We start from the raw sequence: 21899 nt of genomic DNA on the forward strand, positions 1-21899 counted from the left end.
AGACACCCACTCTCTCTCACACACACACACACTCTCTCTCTCTCACACACCCTCTCACACACACTGACACACACACTCCCTCTCACACACACACACACACACTCTCTCACACAGACCCTCTCACACACTCTCTCACACACACTCTCTCTCTCACACTCACACATACACTTTATCTCTCTCACACACACACACACTCTCACAAACACACTCTATCTCTCCCATATACACACACTCTCTCACACACAAACGCACACACACACTCTCTCACACACATAATACTCTCTCTCACACACACACACTCTCTCTCTCACACAGAAGCACACTCTCTCACACACATAAAAATTCACCCTCTCTCTGTCACAAACGCACTCACTCACATAAACGCTCCCTCTCTCACACAATATTGCTGCAAATGCCTCAGCCTTATCTTTTAAACCGAGGGGTTGGATTCTTCCATCTTTGTGAAGGGGGAGTGACTCCTCTCCAAGAAGCTGTGAAATTTGGGGGCATTGTGTGGGTGTGGGAAGGTTTGTTTGAGGAAAAGTGGAGAATGTTAGGAGTGGGATTTGAACCCACCCCCCCAGAAAGGGACCAGAATTCACAAGCCCAGATGCAGAGCAAGGACTAACACTCCTTGAGTCTGGCACCTTAGACCACTCGGCCATCCTGACAAGCTGCTGCAGATGCCCTTCCAGATGTCTTTCTCACTCTGTACAATTAGTCACCTTGCTCTTGTGCAGACACAAAATGCATTTCCGCATTTCTGCAGCTCCCTTGCATTCACACTCAGCAACAATCCCTCATAGACACCCACTCTCTCTCACACACACACACTCTCTCTCTCTCACACACCCTCTCACACACACTGACACACACACTCCCTCTCACACACACACACACTCTCTCACACAGACCCTCTCACACACTCTCTCACACACACTCTCTCTCTCACACAAACCCACACTCTCACACACACACTCTCTCACACAAACACACACTCTCTCTTACACACACACTCTCTCTCACACACACGCTCTTTCTCACACACACTAACAAATTCTTCCTCTCTCTCTCTCACACAAACACACATACACTCTCTCACACACACACACACTCTCTCACATGCACACACTCTCTCTCTCACACACAAGCACACTCTCTCACACACATAAAAATTAGCCCTCTCTCTGTCACAAACACACTCACTCACATAAACGCTCCCTCTCTCACACGCTCACACAAAATTGTTGCAAATGCCTCAGCCTTATCTTTGAAACCGAGGGGTTGGATTCTTCCATCTTTGTGAAGGGGGAGTGACTCCTCTCGAATAAGCTGTGAAATTTGGGGGCATTGTGTGGGTGTGGGAAGGTTTGTTTGAGGAAAAGTGGAGAATGTCAGGAGTGGGATTTGAACCCACGCCCCTAGAAAGGGACCAGAATTCACAAGCCCAGATGCAGAGCAAGGACTAACATTCCTTGAGTCTGGCGCCTTAGACCACTCGGCCATCCTGACAAGCTGCTGCAGATGCCCTTCCAGATGTCTTTCTCACTCTGTACAATTAGTCACCTTGCTCTTGTGCAGACACAAAATGCAATTCCGCATTTCTGCAGCTCCCTTGCATTCACACTCAGCAACAATCCCTCATACACAGTCTCACTCTCGCACACACACACACACACACACTCACTCTCTCACATGCACATGCACACACACACTCTATCTGTCTCTCACACCCACACACAAACACACTCTCTCCCTCTCACACACACATATTCTCCCTCTTTCTGTCTCTCTCACACACACTCTCTCTCTCACATGCACATACTCTCTCACACACTCACTATCACACACACACTGTCACTCTCTCACACACACTCACTCTCTCACATGACACACTCACGCTCTCTCACTCTCTCTCACACACACATACTCTTTCTGTCTCACACACACACAAACACACTCACACAAAAACACACTCTCTCACGCACACACAAAAAAATTCTCTCTTTCTCTCTCTCACACATACACACACACTCTCTCTCTCACACACGCGCTTTCTCTCTCTCTCACACACACACTCTTTCTGTCTCACACACACACACACACTCTCTCTCACACAAACCCACACTCTCACACACACACTCTCTCACACAAACACACACTCTCTCTCACACACACACTCTCTCTCACACACACTAACAAATTCTTCCTCTCTCTCTCACACAAACACACACACTCTCTCACATGCACACATACACTCTCTCTCCCTCACACACACTCTTTCTCACACACACGCACTCTCTCTCTCTCTCTCACACACACACACACCCTCTCTCTCACACACATGCACTCTCTCTCACACACATACTCTCTCTCTCTCACAAACACACACTCTCTCTCACACACACATGCTCTCTCTCTCTATCCACACATATACACTCTCTCACAGACACACTCTCTCTCTCACACACAAACACATGTAGACATACACACTCTCTCTCACAAACACACACTCTCTCTCACACACACGCACTCTCTCTCTCACACACATACCCAAACACTCACATGCACACACAATCTCTCTCACACACATATACACTCTCTCTCACATGCACACACACTCACACACTCTCTATCTGTCTCTCACACCCACACACAAACACACTCTCTCTCACATACACACACACACGCACTCTCTCTCACAGACACACTCTCTCTCACACACATTCTCTCTCACACACATTCTCTCTCACACACACTGTCATACACAGACACACAGACACACACTCTCTCTCACACACAGACTCATGCTCTCTCTGTCTCTCTCGCACAGACACATACAAATTCACTCTCTCTCACACACATATACACACCCTATCTCTCTCTCTCACACACACACTCTCTCTCACACTCACACATACACTTTATCTCTCTCACACACACACTCTCACAAACACACTCTATCTCTCCCATATACACACACTCTCTCACACACAAACTCACACACACACTCTCTCACACACATAATACTCTCTCTCACACACACACTCTCTCTCTCACACAGAAGCACACTCTCTCACACACATAAAAATTCACCCTCTCTCTGTCACAAACGCACTCACTCACATAAACGCTCCCTCTCTCACACAATATTGCTGCAAATGCCTCAGCCTTATCTTTTAAACCGAGGGGTTGGATTCTTCCATCTTTGTGAAGGGGGAGTGACTCCTCTCCAAGAAGCTGTGAAATTTGGGGGCATTGTGTGGGAGTGGGAAGGTTTGTTTGAGGAAAAGTGGAGAATGTTAGGAGTGGGATTTGAACCCACCCCCCTAGAAAGGGACCAGAATTCACAAGCCCAGATGCAGAGCAAGGACTAACACTCCTTGAGTCTGGCGCCTTAGACCACTCGGCCATCCTGACAAGCTGCTGCAGATGCCCTTCCAGATGTCTTTCTCACTCTGTACAATTAGTCACCTTGCTCTTGTGCAGACACAAAATGCATGTCCGCATTTCTGCAGATCCCTTACATTCACACTCAGCAACAATCCCTCATAGACACCCACTCTCTCTCACACACACACACTCTCTCTCTCTCACACACCCTCTCACACACACTGACACACACACTCCCTCTCACACACACACACACACACTCTCTCACACAGACCCTCTCACACACTCTCTCACACACACTCTCTCTCTCACACAAACCCACACTCTCACACACACACTCTCTCACACAAACACACACTCTCTCTTACACACACACTCTCTCTCTCACACACACGCTCTTTCTCACACACACTAACAAATTCTTCCTCTCTCTCTCACACACAAACACACATACACTCTCTCACACACACACACACTCTCTCACATGCACACACTCTCTCTCTCACACACAAGCACACTCTCTCACACACATAAAAATTAGCCCTCTCTCTGTCACAAACACACTCACTCACATAAACGCTCCCTCTCTCACACGCTCACACAAAATTGTTGCAAATGCCTCAGCCTTATCTTTGAAACCGAGGGGTTGGATTCTTCCATCTTTGTGAAGGGGGAGTGACTCCTCTCGAATAAGCTGTGAAATTTGGGGGCATTGTGTGGGTGTGGGAAGGTTTGTTTGAGGAAAAGTGGAGAATGTCAGGAGTGGGATTTGAACCCACGCCCCTAAAAAGGGACCAGAATTCACAAGCCCAGATGCAGAGCAAGGACTAACACTCCTTGAGTCTGGCGCCTTAGACCACGCGGCCATCCTGACAAGCTGCTGCAGATGCCCTTCCAGATGTCTTTCTCACTCTGTACAATTAGTCACCTTGCTCTTGTGCAGACACAAAATGCAATTCCGCATTTCTGCAGCTCCCTTGCATTCACACTCAGCAACAATCCCTCATACACAGTCTCACTCTCGCACACACACACACACACACACTCACTCTCTCACATGCACATGCACACACACACTCTATCTGTCTCTCACACCCACACACAAACACACTCTCTCCCTCTCACACACACATATTCTCCCTCTTTCTGTCTCTCTCACACACACTCTCTCTCTCACATGCACATACTCTCTCACACACTCACTATCACACACACACTGTCACTCTCTCACACACACTCACTCTCTCACATGACACACTCACGCTCTCTCACTCTCTCTCACACACACATACTCTTTCTGTCTCACACACACACAAACACACTCACACAAAAACACACTCTCTCACGCACACACAAAAATTCTCTCTTTCTCTCTCTCACACATACACACACACTCTCTCTCTCACACACGCGCTTTCTCTCTCTCTCACACGCACACTCTTTCTGTCTCACACACACACACACACTCTCTCTCACACAAAACCCACACTCTCACACACACACGCTCTCACACAAACACACACTCTCTCTCACACACACACTCTCTCTCACACACACTAACAAATTCTTCCTCTCTCTCTCACACAAACACACACACTCTCTCACATGCACACATACACTCTCTCTCCCTCACACACACTCTTTCTCACACACACGCACACTCTCTCTCTCTCTCACACACACACACACACCCTCTCTCTCACACACATGCACTCTCTCTCACACACATACTCTCTCTCTCTCACAAACACACACTCTCTCTCACACACACATGCTCTCTCTCTCTATCCACACATATACACTCTCTCACAGACACACTCTCTCTCACACACAAACACATGTAGACATACACACTCTCTCTCACAAACACACACTCTCTCTCACACACACGCACTCTCTCTCTCACACACACACCCAAACACTCACATGCACACACAATCTCTCTCACACACATATACACTCTCTCTCACATGCACACACACTCACACACTCTCTATCTGTCTCTCACACCCACACACAAACACACTCTCTCTCACATACACACACACACGCACTCTCTCTCACAGACACACTCTCTCTCACACACATTCTCTCTCACACACATTCTCTCTCACACACACTGTCATACACAGACACACAGACACACACTCTCTCTCACACACAGACTCATGCTCTCTCTGTCTCTCTCGCACAGACACATACAAATTCACTCTCTCTCACACACATATACACACCCTATCTCTCTCTCTCACACACACACTCTCTCTCACACTCACACATACACTTTATCTCTCTCACACACACACACACACACTCTCACAAACACACTCTATCTCTCCCATATACACACACTCTCTCACACACAAACTCACACACACACTCTCTCACACACATAATACTCTCTCTCACACACACACACTCTCCCTCCCTCTCACACACACACTCTCTCTCTCACACACAAGCACACTCTCTCACACACATAAAAATTCACCCTCTCTCTGTCACAAACGCACTCACTCACATAAACGCTCCCTCTCTCACACAATATTGCTGCAAATGCCTCAGCCTTATCTTTTAAACCGAGGGGTTGGATTCTTCCATCTTTGTGAAGGGGGAGTGACTCCTCTCCAAGAAGCTGTGAAATTTGGGGGCATTGTGTGGGTGTGGGAAGGTTTGTTTGAGGAAAAGTGGAGAATGTTAGGAGTGGGATTTGAACCCACCCCCCTAGAAAGGGACCAGAATTCACAAGCCCAGATGCAGAGCAAGGACTAACACTCCTTGAGTCTGGCGCCTTAGACCACTCGGCCATCCTGACAAGCTGCTGCAGATGTCCTTCCAGATGTCTTTCTCACTCTGTACAATTAGTCACCTTGCTCTTGTGCAGACACAAAATGCAATTCCGCATTTCTGCAGCTCCCTTGCATTCACACTCAGCAACAATCCCTCATAGACACCCACCCTCTCTCACACACACACACTCTCTCTCTCTCACACACCCTCTCACACACACTGACACACACACTCCCTCTCACACACACACACACACTCTCACATGCACACACTCTCTCTCTCACACACAAGCACACTCTCTCACACACATAAAAATTAGCCCTCTCTCTGTCACAAACACACTCACTCACATAAACGCTCCCTCTCTCACACGCTCACACAAAATTGTTGCAAATGCCTCAGCCTTATCTTTGAAATGGAGGGGTTGGATTCTTCCATCTTTGTGAAGGGGGAGTGACTCCTCTCGAATAAGCTGTGAAATTTGGGGGCATTGTGTGGGTGTGGGAAGGTTTGTTTGAGGAAAAGTGGAGAATGTCAGGAGTGGGATTTGAACCCACGCCCCTACAAAGGGACCAGAATTCACAAGCCCAGATGCAGAGCAAGGACTAACATTCCTTAAGACTGGCGCCTTAGACCACTCGGCCATCCTGACAAGCTGCTGCAGATGCCCTTCCAGATGTCTTTCTCACTCTGTACAATTAGTCACCTTGCTCTTGTGCAGACACAAAATGCAATTCCGCATTTCTGCAGCTCCCTTGCATTCACACTCAGCAACAATCCCTCATACACAGTCTCACTCTCGCACACACACACACACACACTCACTCTCTCACATGCACATGCACACACACACTCTATCTGTCTCTCACACCCACACACAAACACACTCTCTCCCTCTCACACACACATATTCTCCCTCTTTCTGTCTCTCTCACACACACTCTCTCTCTCACATGCACATACTCTCTCACACACTCACTATCACACACACACTGTCACTCTCTCACACACACTCACTCTCTCACATGACACACTCACGCTCTCTCACTCTCTCTCACACACACATACTCTTTCTGTCTCACACACACACAAACACACTCACACAAAAACACACTCTCTCACGCACACACAAAAATTCTCTCTTTCTCTCTCTCACACATACACACACACTCTCTCTCTCACACACGCGCTTTCTCTCTCTCTCACACACACACTCTTTCTGTCTCACACACACACACACTCTCTCTCACACAAACCCACACTCTCACACACACACGCTCTCACACAAACACACACTCTCTCTCACACACACACTCTCTCTCACACACACTAACAAATTCTTCCTCTCTCTCTCACACAAACACACACACTCTCTCACATGCACACATACACTCTCTCTCCCTCACACACACTCTTTCTCACACACACGCACACTCTCTCTCTCTCTCACACACACACACACACCCTCTCTCTCACACACATGCACTCTCTCTCACACACATACTCTCTCTCTCTCACAAACACACACTCTCTCTCACACACACATGCTCTCTCTCTCTATCCACACATATACACTCTCTCACAGACACACTCTCTCTCACACACAAACACATGTAGACATACACACTCTCTCTCACAAACACACACTCTCTCTCACACACACGCACTCTCTCTCACACACACACACCCAAACACTCACATGCACACACAATCTCTCTCACACACATATACACTCTCTCTCACATGCACACACACTCACACACTCTCTATCTGTCTCTCACACCCACACACAAACACACTCTCTCTCACATACACACACACACGCACTCTCTCTCACAGACACACTCTCTCTCACACACATTCTCTCTCACACACATTCTCTCTCACACACACTGTCATACACAGACACACAGACACACACTCTCTCTCACACACAGACTCATGCTCTCTCTGTCTCTCTCGCACAGACACATACAAATTCACTCTCTCTCACACACACTGACACACCCTATCTCTCTCTCTCACACACACACTCTCTCTCACACTCACACATACACTTTATCTCTCTCACACACACACACACACACTCTCACAAACACACTCTATCTCTCCCATATACACACACTCTCTCACACACAAACTCTCTCACACACATAATACTCTCTCTCACACACACACACTCTCCCTCCCTCTCACACACACACTCTCTCTCTCACACACAAGCACACTCTCTCACACACATAAAAATTCACCCTCTCTCTGTCACAAACGCACTCACTCACATAAACGCTCCCTCTCTCACACAATATTGCTGCAAATGCCTCAGCCTTATCTTTTAAACCGAGGGGTTGGATTCTTCCATCTTTGTGAAGGGGGAGTGACTCCTCTCCAAGAAGCTGTGAAATTTGGGGGCATTGTGTGGGTGTGGGAAGGTTTGTTTGAGGAAAAGTGGAGAATGTTAGGAGTGGGATTTGAACCCACCCCCCTAGAAAGGGACCAGAATTCACAAGCCCAGATGCAAAGCAAGGACTAACACTCCTTGAGTCTGGCGCCTTAGACCACTCGGCCATCCTGACAAGCTGCTGCAGATGTCCTTCCAGATGTCTTTCTCACTCTGTACAATTAGTCAACTTGCTCTTGTGCAGACACAAAATGCAATTCCGCATTTCTGCAGCTCCCTTGCATTCACACTCAGCAACAATCCCTCATAGACACCCACTCTCTCACACACACACACTCTCTCTCTCTCACACACCCTCTCACACACACTGACACACACACTCCCTCTCACACACACACACACACACTCTCTCACACAGACCCTCTCACACACTCTCTCACACACACTCTCTCTCTCACACAAACCCACACTCTCACACACACACTCTCACACAAACACACACTCTCTCTTACACACACACTCTCTCTCACACACACGCTCTTTCTCACACACACTAACAAATTCTTCCTCTCTCTCTCACACACAAACACACATACACTCTCTCACACACACACACACTCTCTCACATGCACACACTCTCTCTCTCACACACAAGCACACTCTCTCACACACATAAAAATTAGCCCTCTCTCTGTCACAAACACACTCACTCTCTCACATGCACATGCACACACTCCCTCATACACAGTCTCACTCTCGCACACACACACACACACACTCACTCTCTCACATGCACATGCACACACACACTCTATCTGTCTCTCACACCCACACACACACACACTCTCTCTCTCTCACACACCCTCTCACACACACTGACACACACACTCCCTCTCACACACACACACACACTCTCTCACACAGACCCTCTCACACACTCTCTCACACACACTCTCTCTGTCACACAAACCCACACTCTCACACACACACTCTCTCACACAAACACACACTCTCTCTTACACACACACTCTCTCTCACACACACGCTCTTTCTCACACACACTAACAAATTCTTCCTCTCTCTCTCACACACAAACACACATACACTCTCTCACACACACACTCAGCAACAATCCCTCATAGACACCCACTCTCTCTCACACACACACACTCTCTCTCTCTCACACACCCTCTCACACACACTGACACACACACTCCCTCTCACACACACACACACACACACTCTCTCACACAGACCCTCTCACACACTCTCTCACACACACTCTCTCTCTCACACAAACCCACACTCTCACACACACACTCTCTCACACAAACACACACTCTCTCTTACACACACACTCTCTCTCACACACACGCTCTTTCTCACACACACTAACAAATTCTTCCTCTCTCACACACACACAAACACACATACACTCTCTCACACACACACACACACTCTCACATGCACACACTCTCTCTCTCACACACAAGCACACTCTCTCACACACATAAAAATTAGCCCTCTCTCTGTCACAAACACACTCACTCACATAAACGCTCCCTCTCTCACACGCTCACACAAAATTGTTGCAAATGCCTCAGCCTTATCTTTGAAACCGAGTGGTTGGATTCTTCCATCTTTGTGAAGGGGGAGTGACTCCTCTCGAATAAGCTGTGAAATTTGGGGGCATTGTGTGGGTGTGGGAAGGTTTGTTTGAGGAAAAGTGGAGAATGTCAGGAGTGGGATTTGAACCCACGCCCCTACAAAGGGACCAGAATTCACAAGCCCAGATGCAGAGCAAGGACTAACATTCCTTAAGTCTGGCGCCTTAGACCACTCGGCCATCCTGACAAGCTGCTGCAGATGCCCTTCCAGATGTCTTTCTCACTCTGTACAATTAGTCACCTTGCTCTTGTGCAGACACAAAATGCAATTCCGCATTTCTGCAGCTCCCTTGCATTCACACTCAGCAACAATCCCTCATACACAGTCTCACTCTCGCACACACACACACACACACTCACTCTCTCACATGCACATGCACACACACACTCTATCTGTCTCTCACACCCACACACAAACACACTCTCTCCCTCTCACACACACATATTCTCCCTCTTTCTGTCTCTCTCACACACACTCTCTCTCTCACATGCACATACTCTCTCACACACTCACTATCACACACACACTGTCACTCTCTCACACACACTCACTCTCTCACATGACACACTCACGCTCTCTCACTCTCTCTCACACACACATACTCTTTCTGTCTCACACACACACAAACACACTCACACAAAAACACACTCTCTCACGCACACACAAAAATTCTCTCTTTCTCTCTCTCACACATACACACACACTCTCTCTCTCACACACGCGCTTTCTCTCTCTCTCACACGCACACTCTTTCTGTCTCACACACACACACACACTCTCTCTCACACAAACCCACACTCTCACACACACACGCTCTCACACAAACACACACTCTCTCTCACACACACACTCTCTCTCACACACACTAACAAATTCTTCCTCTCTCTCTCACACAAACACACACACTCTCTCACATGCACACATACACTCTCTCTCCCTCACACACACTCTTTCTCACACACACGCACACTCTCTCTCTCTCTCACACACACACACACACCCTCTCTCTCACACACATGCACTCTCTCTCACACACATACTCTCTCTCTCTCACAAACACACACTCTCTCTCACACACACATGCTCTCTCTCTCTATCCACACATATACACTCTCTCACAGACACACTCTCTCTCACACACAAACACATGTAGACATACACACTCTCTCTCACAAACACACACTCTCTCTCACACACACGCACTCTCTCTCTCACACACACACCCAAACACTCACATGCACACACAATCTCTCTCACACACATATACACTCTCTCTCACATGCACACACACTCACACACTCTCTATCTGTCTCTCACAACCACACACAAACACACTCTCTCTCACATACACACACACACGCACTCTCTCTCACAGACACACTCTCTCTCACACACATTCTCTCTCACACACATTCTCTCTCACACACACTGTCATACACAGACACACAGACACACACTCTCTCTCACACACAGACTCATGCTCTCTCTGTCTCTCTCGCACAGACACATACAAATTCACTCTCTCTCACACACATATACACACCCTATCTCTCTCTCTCACACACACACTCTCTCTCACACTCACACATACACTTTATCTCTCTCACACACACACACACTCTCACAAACACACTCTATCTCTCCCATATACACACACTCTCTCACACACAAACGCACACACACACTCTCTCACACACATAATACTCTCTCTCACACACACACACTCTCCCTCCCTCTCACACACACACTCTCTCTCTCACACACAAGCACACTCTCTCACACACATAAAAATTCACCCTCTCTCTGTCACAAACGCACTCACTCACATAAACGCTCCCTCTCTCACACAATATTGCTGCAAATGCCTCAGCCTTATCTTTTAAACCGAGGGGTTGGATTCTTCCATCTTTGTGAAGGGGGAGTGACTCCTCTCCAAGAAGCTGTGAAATTTGGGGGCATTGTGTGGGTGTGGGAAGGTTTGTTTGAGGAAAAGTGGAGAATGTTAGGAGTGGGATTTGAACCCACCCCCCTAGAAAGGGACCAGAATTCACAAGCCCAGATGCAGAGCAAGGACTAACACTCCTTGAGTCTGGCACCTCAGACCACTCGGCCATCCTGACAAGCTGCTGCAGATGCCCTTCCAGATGTCTTTCTCACTCTGTACAATTAGTCACCTTGCTCTTGTGCAGACACAAAATGCAATTCCGCATTTCTGCAGCTCCCTTGCATTCACACTCGGCAACAATCCCTCATAGACACCCACTCTCTCTCACACACACACACTCTCTCTCTCTCACACACCCTCTCACACACACTGACACACACACTCCCTCTCACACACACACACACACTCTCTCACACAGACCCTCTCACACACTCTCTCACACACACTCTCTCTCTCACACAAACCCACACTCTCACACACACACTCTCTCACACAAACACACACTCTCTCTTACACACACACTCTCTCTCACACACACGCTCTTTCTCACACACACTAACAAATTCTTCCTCTCTCTCTCACACACAAACACACATACACTCTCTCACACACACACACACTCTCTCACATGCACACACTCTCTCTCTCACACACAAGCACACTCTCTCACACACATAAAAATTAGCCCTCTCTCTGTCACAAACACACTCACTCTCTCACATGCACATGCACACACTCCCTCATACACAGTCTCACTCTCGCACACACACACACACACACTCACTCTCTCACATGCACATGCACACACACACTCTATCTGTCTCTCACACCCACACACACACACACTCTCTCTCTCTCACACACCCTCTCACACACACTGACACACACACTCCCTCTCACACACACACACACACTCTCTCACACAGACCCTCTCACACACTCTCTCACACACACTCTCTCTGTCACACAAACCCACACTCTCACACACACACTCTCTCACACAAACACACACTCTCTCTTACACACACACTCTCTCTCACACACACGCTCTTTCTCACACACACTAACAAATTCTTCCTCTCTCTCTCACACACAAACACACATACACTCTCTCACACACACACTCAGCAACAATCCCTCATAGACACCCACTCTCTCTCACACACACACACTCTCTCTCTCTCACACACCCTCTCACACACACTGACACACACACTCCCTCTCACACACACACACACACTCTCTCACACAGACCCTCTCACACACTCTCTCACACACACTCTCTCTGTCACACAAACCCACACTCTCACACACACACTCTCTCACACAAACACACACTCTCTCTTACACACACACTCTCTCTCACACACACGCTCTTTCTCACACACACTAACAAATTCTTCCTCTCTCTCTCACACACAAACACACATACACTCTCCCTCCCTCTCACACACACACTCTCTCTCTCACACAGAAGCACACTCTCTCACACACATAAAAATTCACCCTCTCTCTGTCACAAACACACTCACTCACATAAACGCTCCCTCTCACACAATATTGCTGCAAATGCCTCAGCCTTATCTTTTAAACCGAGGGGTTGGATTCTTCCATCTTTGTGAAGGGGGAGTGACTCCTCTCGAACAAGCTGTGAAATTTGGGGGCATTGTGTGGGTGTGGGAAGGTTTGTTTGAGGAAAAGTGGAGAATGTCAGGAGTGGGATTTGAACCCACGCCCCTAGGAAGGGACCAGAATTCACAAGCCCAGATGCAGAGCAAGGACTAACATTCCTTAAGTCTGGCGCCTTAGACCACTCGGCCATCCTGACAAGCTGCTGCAGATGCCCTTCCAGATGTCTTTCTCACTCTGTACAATTAGTCACCTTGCTCTTGTGCAGACACAAAATGCAATTCCGCATTTCTGCAGCTCCCTTGCATTCACACTCAGCAACAATCCCTCATACACAGTCTCACTCTCGCACACACACACACACACTCACTCTCTCACATGCACATGCACACACACACTCTATCTGTCTCTCACACCCACACACAAACACACTCTCTCCCTCTCACACACACATATTCTCCCTCTTTCTGTCTCTCTCACACACACTCTCTCTCTCACATGCACATACTCTCTCACACACTCACTATCACACACACACTGTCACTCTCTCACACACACTCACTCTCTCACATGACACACTCACGCTCTCTCACTCTCTCTCACACACACATACTCTTTCTGTCTCACACACACACAAACACACTCACACAAAAACACACTCTCTCACGCACACACAAAAATTCTCTCTTTCTCTCTCTCACACATACACACACACTCTCTCTCTCACACACGCGCTTTCTCTCTCTCTCACACACACACTCTTTCTGTCTCACACACACACACACACTCTCTCTCACACAAACCCACACTCTCACACACACACGCTCTCACACAAACACACACTCTCTCTCACACACACACTCTCTCTCACACACACTAACAAATTCTTCCTCTCTCTCTCACACAAACACACACACTCTCTCACATGCACACATACACTCTCTCTCCCTCACACACACTCTTTCTCACACACACGCACACTCTCTCTCTCTCTCACACACACACACACCCTCTCTCTCACACACATGCACTCTCTCTCACACACATACTCTCTCTCTCTCACAAACACACACTCTCTCTCACACACACATGCTCTCTCTCTCTATCCACACATATACACTCTCTCACAGACACACTCTCTCTCACACACAAACACATGTAGACATACACACTCTCTCTCACAAACACACACTCTCTCTCACACACACGCACTCTCTCTCTCACACACACACCCAAACACTCACATGCACACACAATCTCTCTCACACACATATACACTCTCTCTCACATGCACACACACTCACACACTCTCTATCTGTCTCTCACACCCACACACAAACACACTCTCTCTCACATACACACACACACGCACTCTCTCTCACAGACACACTCTCTCTCACACACATTCTCTCTCACACACATTCTCTCTCACACACACTGTCATACACAGACACACAGACACACACTCTCTCTCACACACAGACTCATGCTCTCTCTGTCTCTCTCGCACAGACACATACAAATTCACTCTCTCTCACACACATATACACACCCTATCTCTCTCTCTCACACACACACTCTCTCTCACACTCACACATACACTTTATCTCTCTCACACACACACACACACACTCTCACAAACACACTCTATCTCTCCCATATACACACACTCTCTCACACACAAACGCACACACACACTCTCTCACACACATAATACTCTCTCTCACACACACACACTCTCCCTCCCTCTCACACACACACTCTCTCTCTCACACACAAGCACACTCTCTCACACACATAAAAATTCACCCTCTCTCTGTCACAAACGCACTCACTCACATAAACGCTCCCTCTCTCACACAATATTGCTGCAAATGCCTCAGCCTTATCTTTTAAACCGAGGGGTTGGATTCTTCCATCTTTGTGAAGGGGGAGTGACTCCTCTCCAAGAAGCTGTGAAATTTGGGGGCATTGTGTGGGTGTGGGAAGGTTTGTTTGAGGAAAAGTGGAGAATGTTAGGAGTGGGATTTGAACCCACCCCCCTAGAAAGGGACCAGAATTCACAAGCCCAGATGCAGAGCAAGGACTAACACTCCTTGAGTCTGGCACCTCAGACCACTCGGCCATCCTGACAAGCTGCTGCAGATACCCTTCCAGATGTCTTTCTCACTCTGTACAATTAGTCACCTTGCTCTTGTGCAGACACAAAATGCAATTCCGCATTTCTGCAGCTCCCTTGCATTCACACTCAGCAACAATCCCTCATAGACACCCACTCTCTCTCACACACACACACTCTCTCTCTCTCACACACCCTCTCACACACACTGACACACACACTCCCTCTCACACACACACACACACTCTCTCACACAGACCCTCTCACACACTCTCTCACACACACTCTCTCTCTCACACAAACCCACACTCTCACACACACACTCTCTCACACAAACACACACTCTCTCTTACACACACACTCTCTCTCACACACACGCTCTTTCTCACACACACTAACAAATTCTTCCTCTCTCTCTCACACACAAACACACATACACTCTCTCACACACACACACACTCTCTCACATGCACACACTCTCTCTCTCTCACACAAGCACACTCTCTCACACACATAAAAATTAGCCCTCTCTCTGTCACAAACACACTCACTCTCTCACATGCACATGCACACACTCCCTCATACACAGTCTCACTCTCGCACACACACACACACACACTCACTCTCTCACATGCACATGCACACACACACTCTATCTGTCTCTCACACCCACACACACACACACTCTCTCTCTCTCACACACCCTCTCACACACACTGACACACACACTCCCTCTCACACACACACACACACTCTCTCACACAGACCCTCTCACACACTCTCTCACACACACTCTCTCTGTCACACAAACCCACACTCTCACACACACACTCTCTCACACAAACACACACTCTCTCTTACACACACACTCTCTCTCACACACACGCTCTTTCTCACACACACTAACAAATTCTTCCTCTCTCTCTCACACACAAACACACATACACTCTCTCACACACACACTCAGCAACAATCCCTCATAGACACCCACTCTCTCTCTCTCACACACCCTCTCACACACACTGACACACACACTCCCTCTCACACACACACACACACTCTCTCACACAGACCCTCTCACACACTCTCTCACACACACTCTCTCTGTCACACAAACCCACACTCTCACACACACACTCTCTCACACAAACACACACTCTCTCTTACACACACACTCTCTCTCACACACACGCTCTTTCTCACACACACTAACAAATTCTTCCTCTCTCTCTCACACACAAACACACATACACTCTCTCACACACACTCTCCCTCCCTCTCACACACACACTCTCTCTCTCACACAGAAGCACACTCTCTCACACACATAAAAATTCACCCTCTCTCTGTCACAAACACACTCACTCACATAAACGCTCCCTCTCTCACACAATATTGCTGCAAATGCCTCAGCCTTATCTTTTAAACCGAGGGGTTGGATTCTTCCATCTTTGTGAAGGGGGAGTGACTCCTCTCGAACAAGCTGTGAAATTTGGGGGCATTGTGTGGGTGTGGGAAGGTTTGTTTGAGGAAAAGTGGAGAATGTCAGGAGTGGGATTTGAACCCACGCCCCTACAAAGGGACCAGAATTCACAAGCCCAGATGCAGAGCAAGGACTAACACTCCTTGAGTCTGGCGCCTTAGACCACTCGGCCATCCTGACAAGCTGCTGCAGATGCCCTTCCAGATGTCTTTCTCACTCTGTACAATTAGTCACCTTGCTCTTGTGCAGACACAAAATGCAATTCCGCATTTCTGCAGCTCCCTTGCATTCACACTCAGCAACAATCCCTCATACACAGTCTCACTCTCGCACACACACACACACACACTCACTCTCTCACATGCACATGCACACACACACTCTATCTGTCTCTCACACCCACACACAAACACACTCTCTCCCTCTCACACACACATATTCTCCCTCTTTCTGTCTCTCTCACACACACTCTCTCTCTCACATGCACATACTCTCTCACACACTCACTATCACACACACACTGTCACTCTCTCACACACACTCACTCTCTCACATGACACACTCACGCTCTCTCACTCTCTCTCACACACACATACTCTTTCTGTCTCACACACACACAAACACACTCACACAAAAACACACTCTCTCACGCACACACACAAAAATTCTCTCTTTCTCTCTCTCACACATACACACACACTCTCTCTCTCACACACGCGCTTTCTCTCTCTCTCACACACACACTCTTTCTGTCTCACACACACACACACACTCTCTCTCACACAAACCCACACTCTCACACACACACTCTCTCACACAAACACACACTCTCTCTCACACACACACTCTCTCTCACACACACTAACAAATTCTTCCTCTCTCTCTCACACAAACACACACACTCTCTCACATGCACACATACACTCTCTCTCCCTCACACACACTCTTTCTCACACACACGCACACTCTCTCTCTCTCTCACACACACACACACCCTCTCTCTCACACACATGCACTCTCTCTCACACACATACTCTCTCTCTCTCACAAACACACACTCTCTCTCACACACACATGCTCTCTCTCTCTATCCACACATATACACTCTCTCACAGACACACTCTCTCTCACACACAAACACATGTAGACATACACACTCTCTCTCACAAACACACACTCTCTCTCACACACACGCACTCTCTCTCTCACACACACACCCAAACACTCACATGCACACACAATCTCTCTCACACACATATACACTCTCTCTCACATGCACACACACTCACACACTCTCTATCTGTCTCTCACACCCACACACAAACACACTCTCTCTCACATACACACACACACGCACTCTCTCTCACAGACACACTCTCTCTCACACACATTCTCTCTCACACACACTGTCATACACAGACACACAGACACACACTCTCTCTCACACACAGACTCATGCTCTCTCTGTCTCTCTCGCACAGACACATACAAATTCACTCTCTCTCACACACATATACACACCCTATCTCTCTCTCTCACACACACACTCTCTCTCACACTCACACATACACTTTATCTCTCTCACACACACACACACTCTCACAAACACACTCTATCTCTCCCATATACACACACTCTCTCACACACAAACGCACACACACACTCTCTCACACACATAATACTCTCTCTCACACACACACACTCTCCCTCCCTCTCACACACACACTCTCTCTCTCACACACAAGCACACTCTCTCACACACATAAAAATTCACCCTCTCTCTGTCACAAACGCACTCACTCACATAAACGCTCCCTCTCTCACACAATATTGCTGCAAATGCCTCAGCCTTATCTTTTAAACCGAGGGGTTGGATTCTTCCATCTTTGTGAAGGGGGAGTGACTCCTCTCCAAGAAGCTGTGAAATTTGGGGGCATTGTGTGGGTGTGGGAAGGTTTGTTTGAGGAAAAGTGGAGAATGTTAGGAGTGGGATTTGAACCCACCCCCCTAGAAAGGGACCAGAATTCACAAGCCCAGATGCAGAGCAAGGACTAACACTCCTTGAGTCTGGCACCTCAGACCACTCGGCCATCCTGACAAGCTGCTGCAGATGCCCTTCCAGATGTCTTTCTCACTCTGTACAATTAGTCACCTTGCTCTTGTGCAGACACAAAATGCAATTCCGCATTTCTGCAGCTCCCTTGCATTCACACTCAGCAACAATCCCTCATAGACACCCACTCTCTCTCACACACACACACTCTCTCTCTCTCACACACCCTCTCACACACACTGACACACACACTCCCTCTCACACACACACACACACTCTCTCACACAGACCCTCTCACACACTCTCTCACACACACTCTCTCTCTCACACAAACCCACACTCTCACACACACACTCTCTCACACAAACACACACTCTCTCTTACACACACACTCTCTCTCACACACACGCTCTTTCTCACACACACTAACAAATTCTTCCTCTCTCTCTCACACACAAACACACATACACTCTCTCACACACACACACACACTCTCTCACATGCACACACTCTCTCTCTCACACACAAGCACACTCTCTCACACACATAAAAATTAGCCCTCTCTCTGTCACAAACACACTCACTCTCTCACATGCACATGCACACACTCCCTCATACACAGTCTCACTCTCGCACACACACACACACACACTCACTCTCTCACATGCACATGCACACACACACTCTATCTGTCTCTCACACCCACACACACACACACTCTCTCTCTCTCACACACCCTCTCACACACACTGACACACACACTCCCTCTCACACACACACACACACTCTCTCACACAGACCCTCTCACACACTCTCTCACACACACTCTCTCTGTCACACAAACCCACACTCTCACACACACACTCTCTCACACAAACACACACTCTCTCTTACACACACACTCTCTCTCACACACACGCTCTTTCTCACACACACTAACAAATTCTTCCTCTCTCTCTCACACACAAACACACATACACTCTCTCACACACACACTCAGCAACAATCCCTCATAGACACCCACTCTCTCTCACACACACACACTCTCTCTCTCTCACACACCCTCTCACACACACTGACACACACACTCCCTCTCACACACACACACACACTCTCTCACACAGACCCTCTCACACACTCTCTCACACACACTCTCTCTGTCACACAAACCCACACTCTCACACACACACTCTCTCACACAAACACACACTCTCTCTTACACACACACTCTCTCTCACACACACGCTCTTTCTCACACACACTAACAAATTCTTCCTCTCTCTCTCACACACAAACACACATACACTCTCCCTCCCTCTCACACACACACTCTCTCTCTCACACAGAAGCACACTCTCTCACACACATAAAAATTCACCCTCTCTCTGTCACAAACACACTCACTCACATAAACGCTCCCTCTCTCACACAATATTGCTGCAAATGCCTCAGCCTTATCTTTTAAACCGAGGGGTTGGATTCTTCCATCTTTGTGAAGGGGGAGTGACTCCTCTCGAACAAGCTGTGAAATTTGGGGGCATTGTGTGGGTGTGGGAAGGTTTGTTTGAGGAAAAGTGGAGAATGTCAGGAGTGGGATTTGAACCCACGCCCCTAGGAAGGGACCAGAATTCACAAGCCCAGATGCAGAGCAAGGACTAACATTCCTTAAGTCTGGCGCCTTAGACCACTCGGCCATCCTGACAAGCTGCTGCAGATGCCCTTCCAGATGTCTTTCTCACTCTGTACAATTAGTCACCTTGCTCTTGTGCAGACACAAAATGCAATTCCGCATTTCTGCAGCTCCCTTGCATTCACACTCAGCAACAATCCCTCATACACAGTCTCACTCTCGCACACACACACACACACTCACTCTCTCACATGCACATGCACACACACACTCTATCTGTCTCTCACACCCACACACAAACACACTCTCTCCCTCTCACACACACATATTCTCCCTCTTTCTGTCTCTCTCACACACACTCTCTCTCTCACATGCACATACTCTCTCACACACTCACTATCACACACACACTGTCACTCTCTCACACACACTCACTCTCTCACATGACACACTCACGCTCTCTCACTCTCTCTCACACACACATACTCTTTCTGTCTCACACACACACAAACACACTCACACAAAAACACACTCTCTCACGCACACACACAAAAATTCTCTCTTTCTCTCTCTCACACATACACACACACTCTCTCTCTCACACACGCGCTTTCTCTCTCTCTCACACACACACTCTTTCTGTCTCACACACACACACACACTCTCTCTCACACAAACCCACACTCTCACACACACACGCTCTCACACAAACACACACTCTCTCTCACACACACACTCTCTCTCACACACACTAACAAATTCTTCCTCTCTCTCTCACACAAACACAC

The 21899-nt window shown here is 48.0% G+C and overlaps 7 non-coding genes across 7 annotated transcripts; all 7 read right to left on the bottom strand.

Moving 5' to 3' along the window:
• Positions 1-1392: 1392 nt before the first annotated feature.
• trnal-caa (transfer RNA leucine (anticodon CAA)) lies at positions 1393-1512 on the bottom strand. Its single transcript has 2 exons — positions 1475-1512; positions 1393-1438 (listed from the first exon to the last, which is right to left on the bottom strand). It is a non-coding gene; the product is annotated as a tRNA-Leu (tRNA).
• Positions 1513-4147: 2635 nt separating this feature from the next.
• On the bottom strand, positions 4148-4267 carry trnal-caa (transfer RNA leucine (anticodon CAA)). The gene is made up of 2 exons: positions 4230-4267; positions 4148-4193 (listed from the first exon to the last, which is right to left on the bottom strand). It is a non-coding gene; the product is annotated as a tRNA-Leu (tRNA).
• Positions 4268-6715: 2448 nt separating this feature from the next.
• Positions 6716-6835, bottom strand: trnal-uaa (transfer RNA leucine (anticodon UAA)). The gene is made up of 2 exons: positions 6798-6835; positions 6716-6761 (listed from the first exon to the last, which is right to left on the bottom strand). It is a non-coding gene; the product is annotated as a tRNA-Leu (tRNA).
• Positions 6836-10318: 3483 nt separating this feature from the next.
• Positions 10319-10438, bottom strand: trnal-uaa (transfer RNA leucine (anticodon UAA)). The gene is made up of 2 exons: positions 10401-10438; positions 10319-10364 (listed from the first exon to the last, which is right to left on the bottom strand). It is a non-coding gene; the product is annotated as a tRNA-Leu (tRNA).
• Positions 10439-13905: 3467 nt separating this feature from the next.
• On the bottom strand, positions 13906-14025 carry trnal-uaa (transfer RNA leucine (anticodon UAA)). The gene is made up of 2 exons: positions 13988-14025; positions 13906-13951 (listed from the first exon to the last, which is right to left on the bottom strand). It is a non-coding gene; the product is annotated as a tRNA-Leu (tRNA).
• Positions 14026-17488: 3463 nt separating this feature from the next.
• On the bottom strand, positions 17489-17608 carry trnal-caa (transfer RNA leucine (anticodon CAA)). Its single transcript has 2 exons — positions 17571-17608; positions 17489-17534 (listed from the first exon to the last, which is right to left on the bottom strand). It is a non-coding gene; the product is annotated as a tRNA-Leu (tRNA).
• A 3455-nt stretch (positions 17609-21063) lies between these two features.
• trnal-uaa (transfer RNA leucine (anticodon UAA)) lies at positions 21064-21183 on the bottom strand. Its single transcript has 2 exons — positions 21146-21183; positions 21064-21109 (listed from the first exon to the last, which is right to left on the bottom strand). It is a non-coding gene; the product is annotated as a tRNA-Leu (tRNA).
• Between the last annotated feature and the right edge of the window lie 716 nt (positions 21184-21899).

This window comes from Chiloscyllium plagiosum, unplaced genomic scaffold (genome assembly GCF_037043375.1).
Source record: "Chiloscyllium plagiosum isolate Xiang-an unplaced genomic scaffold, Cpla_swu_hap1 HiC_scaffold_24, whole genome shotgun sequence".
Classification (NCBI taxonomy): domain Eukaryota; kingdom Metazoa; phylum Chordata; class Chondrichthyes; order Orectolobiformes; family Hemiscylliidae; genus Chiloscyllium; species Chiloscyllium plagiosum.